Source organism: Myotis lucifugus, unplaced genomic scaffold, assembly GCF_000147115.1.
Source record: "Myotis lucifugus unplaced genomic scaffold, Myoluc2.0 scaffold_233, whole genome shotgun sequence".
Classification (NCBI taxonomy): domain Eukaryota; kingdom Metazoa; phylum Chordata; class Mammalia; order Chiroptera; family Vespertilionidae; genus Myotis; species Myotis lucifugus.
The window spans coordinates 1,641,127-1,656,336 of NW_005871281.1; the positions used below are offsets into that span (position 1 = coordinate 1,641,127).

At 45.2% G+C, this 15,210-nt stretch overlaps 1 protein-coding gene and 1 pseudogene across 1 annotated transcript in view; both read right to left on the reverse strand.

Moving 5' to 3' along the window:
• Positions 1 to 15,210, reverse strand: part of NRG3 (neuregulin 3) — a 1,013,555-nt gene that overhangs the window by 976,849 nt on the left and 21,496 nt on the right. The window lies entirely within an intron of this gene.
• LOC102430138 lies at positions 3,319 to 3,776 on the reverse strand (annotated as a pseudogene).

Genomic DNA, 15,210 nt, shown 5'->3' on the forward strand with positions numbered 1-15,210 from the left:
GCAATCAGGAGGACACTTGGGAATCGGGGAGCTGTGATCAGTATGTTAATGAAGATTATCTACATCTTGCATCTAAGCATCAACAAATTAAAGAGGGCCTGTGTTTTCAAAGCATCTGGTAAAGACAAAACTAATGATAAACACAATTAGGCATATTTATTCATTTTGTTCTTTGAAAGTCATCTCATTGTCCTAGCTTTCAAATCAGAGGGCCTTAAATGCAATCTCTGATACTGAAAATGACACTTCTAAACCCTAACTTCTGAAATCTTTGGAAGAAGAGTATTGAGGAATTTGTAATTTTGATGTACAAACTGCGATCTCCACTATTAAAAAAATAGTAACTGTCAAGGTTAGTTCCGCAAAGCAAGATGTAATTGTGTACAATTCACATTTAGAGTCAAAAAGAGTTAATCTACACAGTTATCCAGTTAATCTTGAGTACTTTCAGCTGAAAATATTTTAAAATAGCCGTTTCCTTAACATCAGTTCCTTTAGAAATAGTTTTATTAGAAACCTCCCCCTCTTCTTTTACCCAGTTGATACTCAGTTTCATAATGTCATTAAGATAGCACTTCTCTCACATTTAAAAATAACTATATAAATGGACTAACAGAACACACATATATTTTTAAATTTTAACCAATCAGTGAGGGATGTGCCCCTATTATTTCCTAAGACTCGATCATTGAGCACGTAATAACCTGCAATTCCCATCATCTTCCACTGCTTCAGTCTCCGCCAGAGAAGACACCACCACATACCATGATGCATTATTTTTTTCTCTTAAAATGGTAAAAATAGAACTCCGAGCTCCTAATCAGCATGCATATCGGAAGCTACTGTTTCCTTTTAGATAGTGGATGCAGGTCCTCTGCAATTCTTAGAATAAGCAAGCAAGAATTCTAAAACCAAATCTATTGCTTGTTTTGCTTAAATGTTTAATGTTCTCCCTAAATAATTCATGTCCTCCCAAAAATAGGTCAGATATGACACAGGCAGCAAATGGAAACTAGAAAATGCTTCAAATGGTGCTACTTCTCCTAGGAACACATATCCTATTGGAAGTCTAACAGGAATCTCAAATGTAGTAAGTCCCACACCAAACCACTGACTTCCCCACTACCAACCTCTTCTCCTCCAGTGGGACGGTTTAAAGGAAACAAACAGACAAAGCTCTCGCTATTCACACTAGATTTCTCTCTTTCCCTAATGCCTCTCTCTCTCCCCGCTCCTTAGTAATCTTTATTGTAGACACCATTCGAAAATGTCTTTCAATTCAGATCATCTCATCTGCACTTCTCTGCTCCTGCTCCAGTTCCTGCGCATTCACCTTTCACCCGGCCCCCGCAAGAGCTTACCTGGTCTCCTGGCTTCCACTCCTGCCCCTCCACTGTCTGTTTTCTACACAAGATAACGAACTACACCCAGCTTGGCTATTTCCGGCAGTTTTCCATCTCTCACAGAATGAAGTCAAAATACTTGCTGTAACCTCCCTCTGGCTCCCTCTCAGAACTCATATGCTGTTGTTCTGTCCCCATGGCCCTTCCCTCCAGACGGGACAAACAGAACCCACATCAAGCTCTGGGCACATGCTCGTCCTCCCTGTCTAGAATGCATTTCTGCAAACACTGTCTTGGCCTCAGAACTTTCTCAAATGCCACCTCCTCAAAGAGTCCTGCTCCAGCCACCCTGTTTAAGATAGTCCCCTTGGTAATATCACATGAATGATCAGCTCGTCGTGAAAATGACAATTGTGACTTAAGATGAGATGAGAGAGCACCTGGAGAAGGAACATTTGGCTGCATGTGGTATGGAAGAGCAGGGTCTATTTTTTGTTGGAAAATAAAATTTTCCTTTTTAATGAAAATGATGATGATGATGATGATGATAACTACAGCAACGGTAGCCAACATTCATTGAACATATGCCCAGCACTGTTTTGGCTATTTTGTCATTCCCAATTATGGGTGAACTGCAAAATCCATTTAATTCTTACAGCCTTGGAGGTAGGTACATTTTTGTTCCCTTTTATAGATTAAGTAACCCAAGAATACCTAGAAAAGCTTACATAGCCCCAAACGAGTTAATCTGATCAAGAAGGCTTTGAAAAGAAACACGACCAAACAAAATTGTCCAATGTAAGGCTATGGAAATATTGCTGTGGGTTTAGAGGGCTGCTTCCTCTAACAAAGGGAAAATGACCCAAGAGATGTGGGACCCTCTCCAAAGGCAAGTCCCAGTCACGCAATCACAAATAATCCCAGAGGCAGAACACGATGCATGCAAAGTGCCAATCCAGCCCCAGGGTGAGGGATGATTTTTAAAGAGGAAAACTGGGCATAGGGCAACTACTGATTAGCAGGAATGACCTATAACAGTGATGGCGAACCTTTTGAGCTCGGCGTGTCAGCATTTTGAAAAACCCTAACTTAACTCTGGTGCCGTGTCACATATAGAAATTTTTTGATATTTGCAACCATAGTAAAACAAAGATTTATATTTTTGATATTTATTTTATATATTTAAATGCCAATTAACAAAGAAAAATCAACCAAAAAAATGAGCTCGCGTGTTACCTCTGACACGCATGTCATAGGTTCACCATCACTGACCTATAAGAACAATACAGAAAAAAATGCATAAATTTTCAGAAAGAGTTGAAATTATGATAAAAGTATGAGTAACCAAAGGAGTCCCTTATGTTCTACTGAATCTAACAAGGACATTTTCTATGAAGTATAGTAACAGATGTGAAAGAGAATATTATTTTTCCTACTCCTCTCTAATTCCATGTTCTGTTGGGAGGTGGGAGAGAAATCTGGTACAAGGAAACCGCACACTTCAAACCTCTAAACCTCAGGTCTGCTGTCCAAGAAATAGCACATCCAAGCAGCCAGAGGGTTTGCAGATAAGAGAATGTTCCACAAACCCGGAGGAGGAGGAGAATGGGAAAGGCCAAAAGAACTCTGAAGATAACCGAGTAGTGTGAGATTTGCAACAAGGGGAAGAGGATGGGACCCATGATCCAGAAAAAAAATAGTGATTTGTAAGCACATAAAAAACAAAACTAGCGATCACTTAGGGCCAATGTGGATTCATGAAGAATGATTTGGGCCAAATGAGTGCCTTTTCTTTTTTTCTTTTTTTGCTAAAGTTAGGTAATGGCACATGATGCTGAATTCATGAATGATATAAAGCTGGGAGGATCAGTTAATATGCTGCATAAAGGTTAGAACACACCTGGTCTGGATAGCTATTTTTTTTAGTGGACACAAAGGTAATTTATTAAGAGAAAACAATAATTTGAGGAGTCGTTCACAGAGGGTGACCACGGTGACCCCCCTTCCTGCGGGTGCTGCCAGAGGGGATGGGAGTGACATCCTCAATCGGACAGATCGTCATTCCCCAGCGGGCAAGGGCTCTTAGAGCTGCCTGGGCCCCTGGTCCAGGGTGAAGAGCAGTGATGCCCAGCTCCTTGCACCTCTGAGCCACATCCAGGGCAGCCAACATGGCGGCGTATGGAGAGGACTCATCTCGGTCAGCCTTCACCGTCATCCCACCGGCCACACGGCAGATGGTTTCCTTGCCAGAAAGATCAGTGACATGGGCAAAAGTGTCATTGAAGGATGCAAAGATGTGGCAGACCCCAAATACATTCCCTCCTTCAGCCACCTGAGGTCCGAGGCTGATGACGCGTTCTTCCTTCTTTTCCACCGCCTTGCGAGGTGCCATTTCTGCGTGTCTCCTCCAGACTCCGCCACCGGAAAGAGAGATGGGAGAGGGCGGGGCTCGCTATCAATTTTTAAGCACTAATTATTTACCTCCTTTCATTCTTTCCAGAAACGTCTAAGGAAGATACTATGAAATCCTTCTCATAAAACTGGGAACAGGCTGAGAGGAGGTGACTTGGCAAAGATCGGTCATTTACAAGGGAGGTGGCTTCAGAGTTTGTGAGCAAGTCCTGCCCTCCTAGCGACCAGGACGCTGCGGGTGCGAAGCCCTGCCCTACGACAAGACACTGTGAGGCCACTCATTTACCTCCGGGGTGAGACGGTCAGTGAAAAGAAGACCTCAGTCTTCATGCGTGTGAAGCAGAGACAGACAGCGATTCCTGTTCGTCACCTCGGTCACAGGTGCCCTTGTCTAAGCTGCATTTCCAAAGAAGCACTGACAGCAAGTGTGTGTTTGGTGCGAGGGCCCGGGGCTCTTCGGGAATCACTGGGTAATTCCGGGTCCACCTTAGGAGTTAACATGGAAAGCACGGAACAGTTGAACAGGTTTGTTTCCTTTCACTCCGCACCATCACCCTGAAACCACAGTGGTCCATCCTGTGGCCTGGGCCAGGCCTTCCAAAGACAGCCCATGAGGCTGCAAGCCCCGGTGGGTGACTCTCCAGAGGGGGTCACTGGAGGGTTTGAAACCGTGCGATGCCGGCCATGTGATGTACTGGTTCTCGGCACACTTGTGTCATTCCACCAACATTAAGCACTATTAGCCCCACAGAAACACCAAAGGCAGCAATTGGGCCAGATTCGATGCATCTTGGCAACATTTATCTCCCTTCTCAGCAGCTTATTCAATTTTGCTTTCTTTTATCACATTAGCCCACTGCCTGGCCTTTCAGGAGTTAAAGAAAAGCCTCATACATGACTTGTGACTAATCTGTTATGAGAAACACAGCCGGTCCTCTCACTGTTCCCCGCACACCGAGAAGTGATGGTGAGATGCAATTACATGCCAGGCGCATGGGGGGCAGGTGCTGACCGAGCTGGAACCGCACCTGCCAGGAGGACAGGGGCTCTGAGTCTGTAAAAGCAAAAAGAGGAAAAAAATCCCATTTCCTTATGTACCACATCACATGTGGCACAAATATCTTTGGAGATATTTTAGAGTCTAATTGAATTGTTCATGGGAAGCAACAGACATCTTTAAATCACAACCCTGCACCCTGGCAGGTGTGCTCAGTGGTTAGAGCATCAGCCCACATCCCGAAGGGTCTTGGGTTCAATTACCGGTCAAGAGCACTTACCTGGGTCGCAAGTTCAATCCGTAGCTCTGGTGGGGGCACTTTAGGGAGGCAACCAATCAATGTGCACATCTATGTTTCTCTCCCCGCCCCCCACTACTTCCTCCCTTCCACTCTCTCTAAAAAGAAAAAAAAGAAATCTTGAGGTGAGGATTAACCAAAAATAAATAAAAATAAATAAATCCCAACCTTAATTCCAAATTCTGACCCCTCATATCACCAGCAGGGAGATCACGGGTCAGTTACTTAACTACTCTGCACTTCAAGCTCCTTTTCAGTGGACAGTATCTCATTTAATTCCAACATGGAATAGTACCTGCCCCATCAGACCATGTTGGAATTAAATGAGATACTGTCCACAGTCCCTGACAAGTACTTAGGAAAAGCTCAATGCAGTATAATGCCACCATGAATATTATCTTCATTGGTTTCCTTTAGGAAACTAGAAGGCAAATTTCACTCAGGAGCCCAAGATTTTAAAGGTAAAGAGGTGCTGGCTGTAACTACTCGCAAATGCACCATGCATCCTAGGCCGCCTGTACACCACCTGTAAGCCACCTGCCCTGCCTCGGCCAAGCTCCAGGCTCTGCAGCCCAACTCTACCTCGGTATCAAGCATGCCTGTCACTTCTTTTCCTCTTCTCCCAACTCCGGCCCATCACTTCAGGAGTGTCTCTTTGTCTCCTTCCTTTATTTAGAAAAGAAATCCCGATTTTGAGAGTTTGGCTTGAGAATTATCCCTGCGATGTGCGTCTCTAAAGAAAAGGAAATAGCCAGGTGCCCTCGTGAGGTCAATCACAGAGGATGGGTGAGAACGTACTAACACACAGAGAGCCCCTGGCACATCCCACGGAAGCCCTCTCCTCCCAGGTCACCACAATCAGAGGACGTCAGGACCGGCTCCTCCTCTGGAAGCAGCTTAGCCTGCCCGTCAGGTGGGCACACCCTACATACCTCCTGGGGCCAGTGCCAGGTCGAGCCAGTGCACAAATGAAACAAATGGCCCAGCGTGCGCGCACAGGTGACCCTCCTTTGTGCATCATCTGTGCTTGCTCTGTAAAAGTCAGGTAATTTTCAGAACAGACTAACCCAGCCGTGGGCAAACTACGGCCCGCGGGCCAGATCCGGCCCATTTGAAATGAATAAAACTAAAAAAAAAAGACCGTACCCTTTTATGTAATGATGTTTACTTTGAATTTATATTAGTTCACACAAACACTCCATCCATGCTTTTGTTCCGGCCCTCCGGTCCAGTTAAGAACCCATTGTGGCCCTCGAGTCAAAAAGTTTGCCCACCCCTGGACTAACCTTACCCCTCCTTCTGCAATCTCTGTTCTCTATTTGTTTGTCAGACTCCATTTTAATAACTACAAAACTGAGATTTTACTATCCAGTGGTGAAGATTTTAGATAGGTAGACTATATATTTTATTAACACAAACCCAGTGCTCCCTATAAGAGCCTACACCCGTGGTCGGCAAACTGTGGCTTGCGAGCCACATGCGGCTCTTTGGCCCCTTGAGTATGGCTCTTCCTAAGCCTTAGGAGTACCCTAATTAAGTTAATAACAATGTACCTACCTATATAGTTTAAGTTTAAAAAATTTGGCTCTCAAAAGAAACTTCAATCGTTGTACTGTTGGTATTTGGCTCTGTTGGCTAATGAGTTTGCCGACCACTGGCCTAACCAACTGAGTATGTTCATGGGCCAGTCACTGGATCACGGACTCTCTCTCCTCAGCGCTGAGGGCACAGGGATCCCTGGATGCAGGCCTGCTCCCACCGCTGCCCAGGGAGTGGAGATGCAGCCGGACACAATGTCTCAGTCCCAACCCGCCACGTCAGCAAAGTCACTACCATGTGTGACAGCCTCAGGACCCCAACACTGTCTGCATCATCCCAGCATTACACCTCAGCACCCACGACTCTTTCCCTTGGGATTTCTTGATGGGGAGGGGGTGGTCCCCAACTAGCCAAGAAGAGAGATTCGAGAAGAAGGGAGAAATGCAGGGAGGGAGGGAGAAGGGAATTGTCTTTAAATAACAATAAACATTTCATTTTTCATTGAAACTTTATATGCCATCATCATACAACTTGGGTTCATGATATCCCTAACACTTGCTAAAAATAAATTAAAACCTTGTATAGTTCTGAAAACAAAATATTCCCACAAAGCCTCTTCTAACATTTTTCACTTGCTATTCTGTCTCTTACTACCTAAATGAAAATAAACTCATATTTCTGCTGTAGTATAAATAACACACGCCCTGAATGTTTTCATGTTTCCACAGCACTTACTCAAATGGGTGAGGAATGTAGCTATCATTCGTAACATTTCCTACCCTGAGCCGCAAAATTTGCTTTCAATTACACATACAATGCACACACACAAAGTTTAGAGCAGCCTAATTTTTACTCTAGACTGCTATATGATCAGAGTGTAAATACCTAACTCGTTTACAGAAACCCGGCTAAATGAAACTGCCTGTCGGCCATCAGTGTCCAGGCAAACGCTCAGCATGATGAGAAGCCCGACTGGCGTGCTGTCTACACAGAGGACATTCCACTTGACAGGTGCTCTACACGCCTGTACTTCCCGGGGTATGTGTTTAAGATTCTCGGACTCTCCCACATCCATCTGGCTCGATGTCTACAGTAACTTAGAGCAGTAAATCTGCGTCAACGTTCAATGACATTATTTTGCCCATTTAGCTACTCATGTAAAGAAAGAAAAACGTTTGTTAAGAGAGAAAATGTTTGGCGTCATACATGTTTATAAAAGTACATATGCAGATTTCTCCACACACACACACACACACACACACTTTTCTACTCATTTTAGGGAACCAGCTGTCACATTCCACAGGTGTGGCACCTGCAATGCTGCTGGCTGCCTAGGATAAACATCTGACCAGCAGGGGCCTACATCCTGTTACGCTGTATACTCAAAGCTCGCCCAAAGGCCAGCAGCTCGGAGTCAGCAAGAACCAGGCCCCTCCGCCCCAGGCCTGCGGTTTCCTGGGCTCAAGGTGGACGCGGCAGCTCTGGGCATCACAATCCCACTGAAAGTTAGCAAGTTCAGATCACCACACACACGCTCCCTGGTGGCTTTCCGCCCTTCCACTCGGGTAAGAAAGCCTTCCCTGCTCCAGGCGCAGTCCCCCTTACCTCCCTGGGCCGGCACAGTGCCCCCTCCGAAACCATTCCGGGGTAAGGAGCCGTGGAATCACCTGGGACGGCCCATCCAATCACAGTTCTTCCCTCTGGGATGGAGGTCTTCACCCAGGACCAGCATACCAATGAGCACAAACAGTGAAACTGTTTTTCTATTTCACCAAACTAATGTTACGTAAAAAACAGTACTCCCGTGGAATAAGGTTCACTGTTAGAAACAGAAAACATAGCGCATTAGTACTGAGGCGAGTCTAGCCAGTACCAGGGGTTTTGCTGCGTGCTTCTCCCCCGGTGACCACATTTAAGTCTTGCATCTTCTCCCAGAGGCAGATATTATTCTACAGTCAGAGAGTCAGGCAATTAAACTCATGTGAAATTAAGGACTTATTTATCAACCTCTTTTAAAATATTAGTTTAACTTTTGTTCTTATTAAAAACCTGGGATAGCGGAACGGCATGAAAAATTAAGGACATTTATAATGGGATACAATGAAATTTAAGTGAGAAATTTAACAAAATTGAAGTCGACCGTAATCCCATCACTTGGAAAGAACTGTTTTTGGCAATTTTGTGTGTCGCTAACAATGTTTATTTTCTAAAGTGTTCACGGATAACCAGAGGTATCCTGCTTTTTATACTGCATATTACATGGTAAATGTTTCCCCATGCTGTGATTTGAAAGAAGTGATTGTAATGCCTAGATTGCTGAAAATTTGTGTTACCAAACCTTTGCAAGCATTTCCGTTTTGAATTCCCTCACACAAAAATCTCTAAACACAATTTCCTTCCCCTCCTCCTCCCTCCCTCTCTTCCTTCCTTTCTTCCAGTTAGAGGCCTGGAAGTGGAATTGCTGGACAGAGTAAGGAAACACATTGAAATATTTTCATATCCAAAAATATTTCCACCCATTTCACTCTCCATTTAATAATGTTGGAGTCTGGCTGGAGTTGTTAAGTGGTTAGAGCATCGTCCTGTGCACCAGAAGGTTAAGGGTTCGATTCCCAGTCAAGGGCACATACCTGGGTTGCAGGTTTAATACTGCCTGGTCAGGGTGCATGCAGAAGGCAACCAATTGATGTTTCTCTCTCACATCTCCCTCCCTCCCTCCCTACCACTCTCTCTGAAATCAATGGAAAAAAATGTCCTTGGAAGAGGATTAAAATAATAATAATAATAATAATAATAATAATAATAATGTGTATTATAATAAAACTAGAGGCCCAGTGCACGAAATTCATGCACTCGGGGGAGGGAGGGGCGTTCCCCAGCCTGGCCTGTGCCCTCTCACAGTGTGGGAGCCCTGTGATCTATCTTCCCAAAGAAGTAGACCCCGCCCACCCATCCAGGGTTCCTCGATGGATTACCCCAAACTGGTAGGCCAAAGCCACCCAGACCCGCCTCCGCACCACGCACACAGAGTCAAGTCCCCGCCCGCGCGCCCGCTGTGCACACAGCCTCCTGGTGATGGATTGTTACTGCGTGAGGGCATCACAGCGTGAGGGCGTGATGACCACATAGGCTTTTATTAGTTTAGATTTATTCCCAAATTGTTAGGGACAGGAAAAGTTCAGGTTTTCTGTAAATCATTTTACTCAGAGGGTAGATTCGGCCAACCCTGGAGATGGAGAGAGAATCTGAGTCTGAGAGATGCCTTGGGAGCCTCGCCTTGGCCTGAGGAATTTCTAGTGCTTGGCTTGTCAGGGAAGAGTTATGTGGGAAGTCTGCTCTGGTCCTTTCCTCTGACTGCTGGCTCTTTATAGACCATATCCTGTTCTTCCCCCACATGGGCAGCCACTCGGATCTGAAGGAACAGTCTTGGCTGCCTTTGGTCTCCAGCCATTGGTGCAGGGAGACATCACGTGAATTCCCATCCCTAACCTGCAGCATTTGGCCTTCTTCACTCACCTATCACTCATCTTCCCCAGCGGATGAGAACTGTGGGGTTCTACTGAGGTGCCTCCACTTCCTAGTCACAGAGCCACTACCCTCATGGGATTAGCAGTCCATCCCTTCCTTTCTTTTCATCTAACTGCCCACTACCTTGGCAACACATTAGAATAACCTGGGAAACAATAAAAACTACTGATGTCACCACTGCCCTCCCACAAAATGAATTCTAATTGGACAAGGGTGGAAGCTGAGCACAGATATGTGTATTTGATAGCTCCCCTGACCTTCTAAATGCATCCATGTTTGAGAAAGATGATAACACCCTCACTAGTGCATCTAGAAGAAATGCCCTCAGTTCCTAGGGTGTGGGTATTCCCTGGCCAGGTTTTTAGGGCTGATGCAGGTGTCTATACCTGCTCCCCTACCACCGCCCTGTGAAGAGCGTTGGCTCTTTCAATGGGTATCTACTCCCTTCCATTCCACTCTCTATACATTTACCTTCTCAAAACAGGCATTTGCACATCTAACAAAACTGGGGAACACTAGATGCCTAAAGCAATTCTTTCATCTCCATCCCCACCCCAAACCCTGCTCATCCGTCAGTCCTCCCCATCTCAGTTCATGATCCACCATTCCTCCTCTTACTCAGCACAGGAAACCTAGGAGGGAGTTGTATTCCCTCATTCATGTCTTTTTTAAAAAATATGTTTTTATTTATTTCAGAGAGAGGAAGGGAGAGAGGGAGAGAGCGATAGAAACATCAATGATGAGAGAGAATCATTGATCGGCTGCCTCCTGCACACCCCACACTGGGGATTGAGCCTGCAACCCAGGCATGTGCCCTGACCGGGAATGGAACAGTGACCTCCTGGTTCATGGGTCAATGCACAAGCACTGAGCCACACCGGCCGGGCCATGCCTGTCTTTTCTTCATAGTAAGTCTTTTTCTCACCATCCAGAGCACATCCAACCTGCCAATCCATCACCTCCAGCACACCTGTCTCCTGTCTCCTTTCTAGTCTAAGGTGCCAGGATCCCTTGGCCTTCTCACTTGTCTCCGTTTCCAATTGTGGCCCCTGGAGGGCAGCTCCACACAACACCCAGAGGGACTTTTCACAAGTAAAGAACCTCCCTTACCTAAATCCCCCATGGTTTTCCGTTCAATTAAAATCCAGTGTACGCTCCTTAAGTATCTTACCTTGACTATCTCTCCCATTTCACTTACCACTCTGGGCAGACTCATTATGCCAGGGGTGCTGGCCCGTTTTCTGTCCCTCAAAGCCCTGGGACTTCATTTGTTCTCTTTCTTGTACCCTCAGTCCCAGACACTGCCATACCCTTGCTTCATCTCATCAATTCAACTATCTGGACTTCATCTAAGGCCCCCCTGAACACCTACATAAACGTAAACTTTCCATCCCATAATCCTGGTCCCCATTTCTCAGTGGTTGCAGGATCCCCTCTCCAGAACGCTCCGGGGGGACAGTGCTTGGGCCAGTCTTCTTCCTACTGCAGCCCCGAAGCCAGCCAGGTGCTAAAACAACACCTGGCAAATAGCAGGTGCTTAATAAGTAGTTGACAAATAAAGAATCTTGGTAGGGGCTGTGTGGGAGAGGAGCTAAGCATGCTTGCTCATGTCCCTAACTTATCGGAACAGATTTGTTCCCCCTCAAGCCATAATAAACAATTGTTATCACACAATGTTTCAAAAATAAACAGAAGAAAACAAAGTCCGGAATTCTCACTCTGTGGAAATTAAATCTACTACTATATTTGAATTTTTAAAAAATATTTACATGGAAAGAGGAAAATGAGAAATAAGAAAATGCCAATGGGATAAGTTTTAGCTTTCTCCAGAAATAGAACTCATCCTCTTTCATCTCAGCATATAAAACCTCACTTAATAGTCTGCAGAATCTATCAAGATACACTTTGGGAAAAGAAAAAAAATACTTTGGAAAAGCATTCTTTCCTCAGCATTGAGAACCGGTTCTTAAGAGCAATCAACCTGAAGAGAAATGGCAGGAGATGGGACAGTGAGAAAATGAGAGGAAGGGCTCTTCACTCCTCAGAGGCACGCTTCCCCGCCCCCTGTTTAGTGTCAGGAATGGAGCCATCGGAGATTGACACTGTGCTCACTCTCACACTGAGCACCCGCCATCGGGGCCGCCGCACCGCAAGCGCGTGCAGGTTGGGGCTGCCTTCCTCAGGCTGAGGAATTCAAGGGAACTGATATTTACTGGGCACCACTGTTGTGGGATTTACATTTTCACAGCATCCTTCTCCTCCTCTCCACGGGGCTTTCCAGCTGAATTTGTTTTCAAACCAATGGTTCCTAAGTACAAAACTAAATATTTAAGGTTAAATTTAGCTCCCAGAAAGAAAACATCAGCTCACAACATAAATGGTATTCAGCCTCTCGTGATTTCAATTGGCTCTAATGCTCATACATCCAAACATCCCTTGGTCCCCAAGGCCTAAGTTAGCAAACTATCCACACCTTGGTTTGCAAGATGGTTAGATACCTGCAGATGTCACAGCAGTCTTATGGGCTACAGAATAGCCATTAACTCAGCTCTTTAAAATGAGGACATCAAGACCCATGGAGACAGACCCCAGTAAACTCAGGTATCTAATAGGAAGCAAAACATGAATTCTCCCAGACTTAACAGCCACTGCTCTTTCTACAGTACACAGCACAGAGAGACATTATAATTATAAATCACATCATTAAAAGAGTAACCATGATCAAAAGAAAAACAACAACTATTACAAGCATTCCAATTCTAACTGCGGATTTTCAACCTAATTAGATGGCAACAGCATCAGAAAGTGGAAAACAAAACAAAAAGTTAACATAAACATGAAATGAAATCCACGCGGCCACCAGACTGAACCGGTGGGGGTTCCCTTCAGACAGCTGAGCTTAGGCTGGCTGAGGGCATGTGGACCAATCCTCTGACCGTGCAGCTCTATCCATCTGGGGGGTCGTTAGCATTCATCAGTGTCTGGTGTGAGTGTGGGTGACCCACCACGGCAGGGGCATCTGAGCCGGACAAACCAAGCAGGTACTTGCAGCCCCACGTCTGTCCCCCTGCTCCTCAGGGAGAGAGGGAGCCGAAGGGAAGCAGACGCCAAAAGGCCGGAGCTGTGGGATGCTGGCGCGGCCCTGCTCTTTCTCGGCGGTTCTATTTTTGGAGTGTGACATTTGAAGATCCGGTGTCACTGCGTGATCTGATGCTTCCCACCTCTCCACCGCTGCTGGGGTTCCCCGGGTTTCCATGGCACTTCTTAATGGGAACAGCAGACTCTGGCTCCTGGAGACAGCGCTGTGGCAAGGGCAGGGACAGAACTGCTTACCTGCTCTTCCCTGGAAGCTGAGCCTCGCCTTCAGCCCAACACCCACAGTGTGGGGCAGAACAGTGTATTGAAATAAACCAAGAGGACAGAACGCTGAGGAGCCCCCGACAGGACAGGGACGGGGGAGCTGGGGCAGTACCCGGCACTGTCCACACGCAGAGAGAAGTTAGCACTCAAGTGCTCCGGACTTCCAGACTACTACTGTTTTTGCTCAGTGTGTATGTGTGTGTGCAAACAGTGTTCGTTACCAGCATTTCACTAGCTATGCAAGTGTAGGCTCCGTGTAGCACTGTCTCTACTGATGCCCAATAACCCAGATGCTCCCGCCCCTCCGGCACATAGTCAAGAACAGCTGCACCTTATGCCTTATTTGCTGCCTCCTCGTGACCGTGACCCACCTCCTTTCCGCAGCACTATCTTTGGGTTTAAGGGTGAAGAAACGTTGCTATTAAGTTACACCAGGCAGCTTTGGTACATCCAGGCCTCACCTCTCCCGACAGCATCCTGGGCCAGTGAAGCCTGGATAATGCAGAGGTGCATGGCCATGCAGTGTGCGCAGCCAGGAAACGCTCACAGACCCCACCTTCCATTTCATAACCATCTAACATCGTTTACTGTCACTTGTAATTAAAGAAATACAAGACAGAACACAAGACAGTATTTCAAACCAGCTGGTTGGCGAAGGGTTCTTTTGTTAGTTGGGTGGTTTTGTTGTTCCTGGTATGTAGCACCTATGATCATGGGGGCGGGTATGGGAAGAAGGAACATTCTGACACTGTGATGCAAAAATGTGAATGAGAACATAGGAATTTGGATTTTAAAAATGTAAGTTTTTTGGTGGAACTGTAATTGGTACAGCCACTACAGAAAATGATAAGATCCTCGAAAAATTAAAAATAGGACTACCATATGATCCAACAATTCCACTTCTGGGAATATATCCAAAGGAAATGAAATCAAAAAGATATCTGCACCCCATGTTCACAGCGGCATTATTTACAATAGCAAAGACATGGAAATAACCTAAGTGTCCATCCATTGATAAATGGATGAAAAAGCTATGGCGTATATACACAATGGAATATTATTGTGCCATAAACACACACACACACACACACACACACAAAACGAGAAACTCCTACCAGTTGCAACAACATGGATGAGCCGTGAGGCATTGTGCTAAGTGAAATAAGTCAGACAGAGAAAAACAAATACTATATGGTCTCACTTATATATGGGATCACAACAGCAACAACCAAAAAAGAAAAAAACAAACCAAATTCATAGAAAATCAGATCAGACTGTGGTTACCAGAGGCAGAGGTATGGGAGGGGAAATAAGAAAAAGTTGGTCAAAAGGAACAAACTTCCTGTTATAAGATGAGGAAGTCCTAGGGATGTAATGTACACCAGGACTCCAGCTAGCACTGCTATGTGACACACAGGAAAGCTGTTAAGAGAGTAAATCCTGAGTTCTCATCACAAGGAGAAAATGTTCCCTTGTTTTCTTCTTATTGTATCTAGATGAAAAGATGGATGTTTGCCGAAGCTACAGTGATAATCATTTCACAATACGTATAAATCAAATCATCATGCTGTATACCTTAAACTTATACAATGATGTATGTCAATTATTTCTCAATAAAACTGGAAAAAATTTTAAGAGCATGTGAAAGATACAAGGAGAAACAGACAAGCTTTTGGCTTAATAATAACTTCCTTTATAACTCTTCAAAATGTGATTTTTGTTTTAGTGGTAGA